Source organism: Zea mays, chromosome 8 (genome assembly GCF_902167145.1).
Source record: "Zea mays cultivar B73 chromosome 8, Zm-B73-REFERENCE-NAM-5.0, whole genome shotgun sequence".
NCBI classification, from domain to species: Eukaryota; Viridiplantae; Streptophyta; class Magnoliopsida; order Poales; family Poaceae; genus Zea; species Zea mays.
The window spans coordinates 33,910,137-33,918,663 of record NC_050103.1 but is presented as its reverse complement, the minus strand read 5'-3'; the positions used below and the strand labels follow the sequence as shown (position 1 = coordinate 33,918,663).

The 8,527-nt window shown below is 36.3% G+C and overlaps 1 long non-coding RNA gene across 6 annotated transcripts; it reads right to left on the bottom strand.

Moving 5' to 3' along the window:
• Nucleotides 1–699: 699 nt before the first annotated feature.
• On the bottom strand, nucleotides 700–5,215 carry LOC103635047 (uncharacterized). Of its 6 annotated transcripts, XR_557118.2 has the most exons (7): nucleotides 4,767–5,211; nucleotides 3,974–4,070; nucleotides 3,792–3,891; nucleotides 2,058–2,311; nucleotides 1,916–1,982; nucleotides 1,042–1,384; nucleotides 700–957 (listed from the first exon to the last, which is right to left on the bottom strand). It is a non-coding gene; the product is annotated as an uncharacterized lncRNA (long non-coding RNA). The 6 variants fall into 6 exon arrangements; XR_557115.3 differs by lacking the exon at nucleotides 3,792–3,891 and having other exon boundaries at nucleotides 4,771–5,215; XR_557116.3 differs by lacking the exon at nucleotides 3,792–3,891 and having other exon boundaries at nucleotides 4,414–5,209.
• Nucleotides 5,216–8,527: the final 3,312 nt, after the last annotated feature.

Genomic DNA, 8,527 nt, shown 5'->3' with positions numbered 1-8,527 from the left:
ACAAAGAAGAATCATCTTCCAAAAGAAAGGATTTGGCTCTCAAAGCAAATCATGAAAGAAAAGGAAAAGCAAAAATACAAGTTGAGGAAGAATCCTCAAGTGATGATGACCTTGATGCAAACATTGCCTTGATGGTAAGGAAGACCACCAAGATGTTGAAGAAGCTAAATACACTACTACAGATCATGTTATATGAGACGGTTAATTTTTAGTTATTAAGACGCTTATGAAGTGTCCAAATTTGATGGAGTCGCAAAAGATGTCCCACATATAAGATGGTTGGAAACCGTCTCAAAAGATATTATTTTAAGACATTTTTTAATTTATAACCGTCTGAAAAAGGTATTTGTTTAAGTCATTTTGTCTGATAAACCGTCTTGAATTATGTTTTTGTTTAAGACACTCCTTATAAAGAACCGTAGAGAATACAAACATTATAAGTCATAAAGTATTTATCAAACTGTCTCGAATATCCTACAATAATAGACGATTACAATAGGAAAACCATCTTATTTAGGTGACTAATAATGGACGTTTTAGAAACCGTCTTATTTAGGAGACTGATATTAGACATTTTGGTGACTGTCTTATTAAGATTTAAACGAAATGACTTACACAGCAGTACATTCTTCAATTTATAATCATTTTTTCAGACATCACGTTATAATAATTTGAAAGAGAAATATACATACACATATATTGAACAACATTATAATTAATATAATATAAATAAGTACCATTCAATATATCATAAATAAGCATTGTCAAACAACGCATACATAAGTGTGCTCTAAATCTAAACTAAAATACAACTGTTTGCACTAATGTTAAGCCTCACATTATATGAATTCAAGTCTCCACACTTTTGCGACCACCAAATTTGAATGGTCAAGTCTTGCAATGAGCAATGTTGTTAAACCATTGGTAGCCATTGTTGTATTTAGCCTAGAAGATTTCCTGCCGAAAACATGCATACAATGTACCGATCAGCAATCTGTAGCATGATTGCAATTAATCAGAGAATATGCCTTGTACTCTTACGTTATTATCTTCAAGAAAGCGTCCAATATATGGCCAAAAAACTGTTCTGGGCAATCTTGGAAGAACTTCACTAAATTCTGAATGGCCTCTTTTTTCAACAGTGTTTTTTCCACTTTTCTGTGATCATTATCGTGAGTCAAACAAACAGCAATAGAATCTAATGTCGTGCATGCCCATGCATCATCCTCCAGCAGATTTAAGTACACAGCAAAGGCAGGGCATACTGCCGCAGAGGTGAGTCTGACATGACAAATTTCATCAAGTGAGGGATGATTCTATTTTCGGTTGCTTGTTCATGTCTTCTTTTATTAATTTTGCAAAGGTTGAACAAAGCATTAAGGACCTAGAAACAGAAAGGCAGAGACAATCAATTATGTGCTCAGAAAATAGTGCAACAGAAGGCAAGTTGTCTGCTAAGAAATTAGTTAGATTTAAGTAGCATCAGATTTCAACTAAAAAGCACAAAAAAGGAGCACAACCACGAGCACATTGTCATCTTGTAGACAAAATGTTCTGTTGTCTATAGTTTTCTCACTCTAAACAATAAGTAAGATGGTTTGCTACTCCAATTATGAGTATGCTATATTTATATGTATTGCATACTGCTATAACAATTAACAAAGCATCGAATGAAGTATATTATTGTTCACTCGTTTAGCCATATTCTGCTATAACAAGGTTGTGATAAAAAGATGTAATGGTTGCATTATTGTGAACAAAACTATGTTCTCTCATGTCCCAGATACTTAAGTAAAAAAACTCTGGGGGAATACAGGTAAACGATCCAACTCAAAAACAAGTTTTAGAATTGTAGTACAGAACCATAAATCCATAGATAAGTGAAGCAAAATGCAATCAAGATTAGTGGGCAAACCTGTGACACCAGCAGTACATGGAGTAGAGTTGGCATGATCTTATTTGTACCCTTGATCATAAGCTGACTGCAGAAGGTTATCTATATGAGACAATGGTGCAAGGAAATAAAAAGGGATGTAAAGTAGAAGGAATGAATTTACCTGAAAATGCATGTGCATATCGACATCCAACAAGCAAAATGAATTAGAAACAAGCAAATCCATTTCTGGTTCTTTAAACACTACAGATTTTAAAAATCCATGTGAAAGAGTTGCCTCGAATAACACTAAGCTAGTGTTGTCAAACGACGACCACTCGGTGAGCATCTCTCATCCTGGCACTGGGTCAGATCATCCATCTTGTGGTTCAGTTTGGTTCATGCCCTTCATATCGCATAATCATCTAGCGTACCTATCTGATATGCCAGATGCATATGAATGATTATAAAGATGAATAACATAAGGCTAAACAAAATCACAAGATAATAAATTAAACTTCTAATGTCATGACAATGAAACATTCGCAAGTAAACACTAGGTATCGATATATCACTAAACATAGTAATCACATTTCTCCAACCTATTCGGGCTAATTCAAACTTTACGAGATAATACACTTATTCACATATCCTATGCTCTTCCTAACCAAAGCATAATAATAAAGACTAACAATATTAGGACTCGCCATTATCAGACACCTACTTGGAGCATAGATAGAAACGCTTCTATGGTCCAGTAGGTAGAATATTATTATTTAGGATCATAGACTTTTACAAGACCACACTTTAAACTCTAAAGTCTTACAACACTAATGAACACGTCCATTAAGTAAAATTCAGATTTTAACTGAAGCAGACCAAACAATGTCATTCACTACTACTAATCTAAACGATCAATATCCAACTTCGACATTTATCGATCAACAAGCATGGATTACCATAGCCATTATATACAACAAGTCTTCAACAATCAAGAATCAAGAATCAAGAATTTACTAATCCTACCTAGCCAAACAAGAATGACTCGAGAAATCAACTTAATACTTGCTGATTTTGGACAGCAGCACAACAGTTATGTGTTTAGCTCATAACTCACAAGATATGCATCCAAAAATAGTAAACTAGGACTTTTTGGAAAGCTTATAAAGTCCTCTATAACTTTTGTATTATCATCATAACAAGATTCGACCTTTAGAAAGGTCAAACTGTACTAAACACAATTTCTGTCCAGATTTGGACAGAATTCGGCCACTCACTTTAAAATTCCATAACTGGAGTTTCAGACATCCAAATCAGGTGATCCTAGACTTTTTAGAAAGCTAGTAGAATTGTTTACAATTCATTTATAAACATCTCATGTTAATTCCATCCGTAGCAAGGTCAGTTAACACAAACAGTCTCTTCTGTCCAGATTTGGACAGATTCAGACTTTATATTTCAAACAGCCATAATTTTACTTCTAGACCACCAAAAGGGGTGATCCAAGACTTTTTGGAAAGCCTAATAAAAGTACTACAACTTCTTTATAATTACTAAGAGCTGATTCTCGGTTTAATTTAGTCAAACAATCCAATTTTCGAAACCTGTATAGAATTTGGACAGATTCGGAAACTGGACTTGAAAAAAATCATAACTCCTAACCTATTAAACCTATGGTCATGAAATTTTTACACAAGCAAGATAAATAGATTAGATACAACTTTTATATATAACACTTCAAAGGAAAACATTTGAGTTCAATTAGACAAGTAATACATTAAAACCTAACAACAACTGTTGACTCATTGGCATCTTACAAATTCATACTAGCAAGGAAAAAGGTCTACAGACAAGTATACATTTGAGTTATTATGGTCAAATAGTTTTACTACCTAAGTTACTACAGAGAATGGTATACCTTCGCTCTGTATTTATTCCTCCTTCATCAAACAATAGGAATTCATATTATTTAAAGAAGTTGGCATTTACTGAGAGCTCCACCAATCACTATGGGGGAACTGTCGCAACATGGTAGAGTCATTGGTGACAATCATGGTACAAGATACACGAAAGGATGAAAATGGCATAGAACAAACTTACGATGCCATCAGGTTTGATATGGCATTGTTGACCTCCTCAACAGAGCCATGGGTGGCGGTGGCCCATAGTTCACCCTCAGTGGTCCTCCATGAAATGTCTATTTGCAAGGAAAGATTAATTATAATTAGTCATGAGTACTATCAGCAATCTGACGCACTATGCGCTCAGTAGAAGAAATTCAGTTCCAAACAGCTAGCCGAAACTATAAGAAATGATTGGTTATAATGTATGATTCTGATTTCAGGTTATTGTGTAATGCAAACTTTGGTGCAAATCCTGAATCTAAAAATCTTAAGTGGTACAAAACACCAGCATTACAATCTAGTATAGACCACTGTTTATCAGCACTGCTGCATATTTTCCTTCGGTTGAATAGCTGATCATCAGATTCAGAAGCATGCCAAGAGTCGGTTGGCTCAAAGGAGTGAAAGTATCCTCACATAATCATTAAATTGCTCGACCACAACCCTGACTTTTTCAGCTAAAGACATTGTCATAATTCCAAATCCACAGCTCTGCCTGGTCATTCTATTGTATACAACCTAAAACACAAAGAAACCTTACTGTATTCAAACACAAAAACTTAATGCATGCATGTAGCTCTATTGTTGGACATGACAATTCTTGTCATTATTTACAATAGTACGAGACCAATTCAACTATTCAGATAATAAAACTAGTAAATTGTGTGTAACCTTTAAATCTAACTTAAATTCAAACTAGTGGCCATAGCACATTAGGCCGAATTTTTTAAAAAACTTCAAATACAACTTGAATTTCAAGTAATCTCAACTGACTAGCACTACTTCTGGCCCTGGTCGTTTGGAGAGGCCGAGCGATCTACAGAGGGCGTTGGCGGCTGGCCGGTCTCCACGCCTTCGATGCCACTGCTTGCTGATGCTACCTGTTAGTGACTGGAGCGCGAGGCCGCGAGCGGAGGGCGGGGAATCAAGGCGGGAGCTGTGCTGTGCGCGGATGCTCACTGCCACTGGCTGCTGTTGTTGGCGACTGCTGGTGAGAGCAGTGTGAGGCTAGGGCTGGGTGATGTTGCTGACGAGCGACTGCTACGGTTGGCCGCCGACCGACGGAGCTAGGCCACCAAGGGGTTGGGGCTAGGGCTACACGGTAGGAGGGATGAGGTGGTCGGCGGGCAAGTCGGATGCGGGCGAGCAGGAGGTGAATGACGGCTACTGTGCGCTAGGGTTTGGGCGGGCTGTGACACATGGACTGCCGAAGGAGACGTGGCTAGGCTTGGCCTTCGACACATGGGCTGTGACACAGAGGGGACTAAATTATTTTACACCTAAAATTTTAGTCGTTGATTTCTAATAAATCTCGTTTCGGATAAAGTCGGAGGACTGAACTGAGTTTCTAAATTCATCTTTGCGCGAGCGATGAATTTTAAATAATCACCGCTTATCAAGTTGCATATGTCGTACAAAGAGACGATATTATAACTATGAATATACTGTTAATGAGAAAATAAAAAAATAATCATATTTCAAACCTATAATTGTATTTGAAGTAGTTTCTTATTTAAGCAAGATTTTTTACCTATATGATATATAGAAACCGTACGAACATACAGTCATCTAACTAGTTTATTTTAAATTCCGAAAAATGTTTAGTTCAATCTAATCAGAATTTACTATTGACTACGTTTTTTCATAATATGTCTTATCAGAAATATCATACGAGACAGTTTTATGTTTACAAGTTTCTAGTATACTCACTAACATCTAAGACAATTTGTATAGTCTAGATGACTCTAATAATATCATTATTTGAGATGGTTTCATATACAAAAGTGTCTAATATAGTAACCAAAATAAAAGACACTTTTTATAAACTTAATGCCTCAAAAGGTATATTTATTTGAGACAGTTTTTAAAATTAAACCGTATTAATTAGATATAAGACATTTCCAACCATATATCTGTCTCAAAAACCTTCTTCATTAAAGACGGATGTCCAACAAACCGTCTTACCTTACTCAACACCATATGATAAAAGACGCTTCTATAAAATGCACTGATATTTGTCTTAAGATGTATGTCTTAAAAAACATATTCCTAGTAGTGATAGAGAAGGCATCAAATTTGATTCAAGAAAGAAGAAATTCTTTTCCAACAAAAGAAAGCCCATTTCTGAGATGGACTGCTACAACTGTGGTGAGCTCGGTCATCTTGCTCTTCAATGTAACAAGCCCAAGAAGAATAAGTTCAAGGGCAAGAAAGAAGATGACAGCGATGATGAAAATAAGGAAAATAAATTCTTCAAGAGGAAGGATGGGAAGCAAAAGAGGTTCCACAAGAAGAAGAATGGAAAGGCATATATTGTTGGTGACTGGCTCACCGATATTGAATCATCAAGTGGATCTTCTTCAAGTGAAGAAGAGAATGATGAAAAAGTTGCCGCCATCGCCGGGGACTTCTCTTCACCATCACCATCGCCATCATCGACTTCTCACCTATGCCTCATGGCTAGAGGTGAACGGAAGGTACAAAATGATATTAATATTACTGGTGATAGTGATAGTGATAGTGATGAGGAATTTGCTTCACCTTCATATGATGAACTAGCTGACTTGCTTAAAGAATATACTCAAATTATTAGAAAGTCAAAAGCTAAATGTGATAGGTTGAAAAATGAAAATGAATCTTTAAATGCCAAATATGACATAGTTATGAAAGCTAGTGATGAAATAAAAGAAGAAAATAAAACTATGTCATCAACTGTAAATGAGCTCACAATCTCCCTAAAAGATGCTAAGGATAAATGTGACAAATTAAATGAAGCTAATAGGGAGTTGCAAAATAGACTAGTAAAAATCAAGGAAGACTATACTCAAATTAAATTTGATCATGACAATCTTCTTGTTGAAAATGAACTTTTATCTTGCAAAACACATGAGGCTATTAACCCTGTTGTTAAGATTGATGTAGCAACCTCATGTGATGATTTGAGTCAAGAAGAGCAAACTAGTCTACATGCTGAATTGACTGAAAAAGTTGAAGTCCTGACTTTAGACAACCAAAAATTGAAGAAATACTTGACTGATGCAACTACTAGAGGAAAGGTTGCTATTGAGAACAATGATTTCAACAATGAGTTGGCAGTGGATAATCAAAGGCTTAAAAATGAGGTCAAGAAACTAAAAAGTGAAAATGAACATCTTGCAACAAGTGTGCAAAAGTTCAACAAGGGTCAATACCTCCAAAATGAGCTGCTTATGAACATTGTCATGAAAAACAACAAGAGTGGTATTGGATACAATGCTTTTGTGCAAAAGAAAGCTACCACTCAATACAAGCCAAAGCAGACTCACAAGCCCATCAAATGCTTTGAGTGTGGAAATGAAGGTCATTTTGCCCACAACTGCAAAGCCAAACCACTAGCTCCCTTGCCTAAGCACTCAAGACCATTTGCTTTCAATGCTCATTATGTTCTAAGAAAGGTTGCAAATGGAAAGGTCAAAGTTACATTCCTAGGTCCACCAAACAAGAGTAGACCTAGACAAATCTGGGTTGCAAAGTCCTTGATTGAGAGAGTCACTGGTCCTATGCAATATAGGGCCCTCAAAACTCAAGCTTGAATTGTCTGTGGATGTAGGTGAACTACAAGATCGGTGGGAGTCATTGGGTTATTGACAGTGGATGCACACAACATATGACAGGCAACCCACGGATGTTCACCTCACTTGATGAGAATGTTGATGGACAAGATAAAATCACATTTGGAGACAATTCAAAAGGAAAAGTGCAAGGACTTGGCAAGGTGGCAATTTCAAATGATTTATCAATATCAAATGTTCTCTTAGTTGCACCTTTGAGTTTCAATTTATTATCAGTGGGTCAACTCTGTGATCTTGGACTTCAATGCTTATTCACTCCAACAGAGGTTATTGTAACAAAGATGGATGATGAATCAATGGTGTTCAAGGGATTTAGATACAACAACCTCTATTTAGTGGATTTCACTTCAGAAGATGCAGACTTAAGAACTTGCCTCTTCACCAAAGCTTCACTTGGATGGCTTTGGCATAGGAGGCTTGCACATGTTGGGATGAGCACACTCAAGAAGGTATTAAAGAAAGACATGGTTAGATGATTAAAGGATGTGGTGTTTGAAAAAGACAAGTCATGTAGTGCATGTCAAGCTGGAAAGCAAGTTGCTAATACACATCCTACTAAAGCTTTCATGTCAACATCAAGGCCACTGGAACTACTTCATATGGACTTATTTGGACCTACAAATTATGTAAGTGTTGGTGGCAACCTCTACTGTCTAGTGATTGTTGATGACTTTTCAAGATACACTTGGGTGTTCTTTCTCCATGACAAATCTGAAGTTGCATCTATATTCAAGAAGTTTGCCAAGAAAGCACAAAATGAATTTGATTGCAAGATCAAGAAGATTAGAAGTGATAATGGCAAAGAATTTGACAACACCAACATTCATGAGTACTGTGATGAAATTGGGATCAAACATGAAGTATCTGCAACATACACACCTCAACAAAATGGAGTTGTTGAAAGAAAAAATAGGACCTTG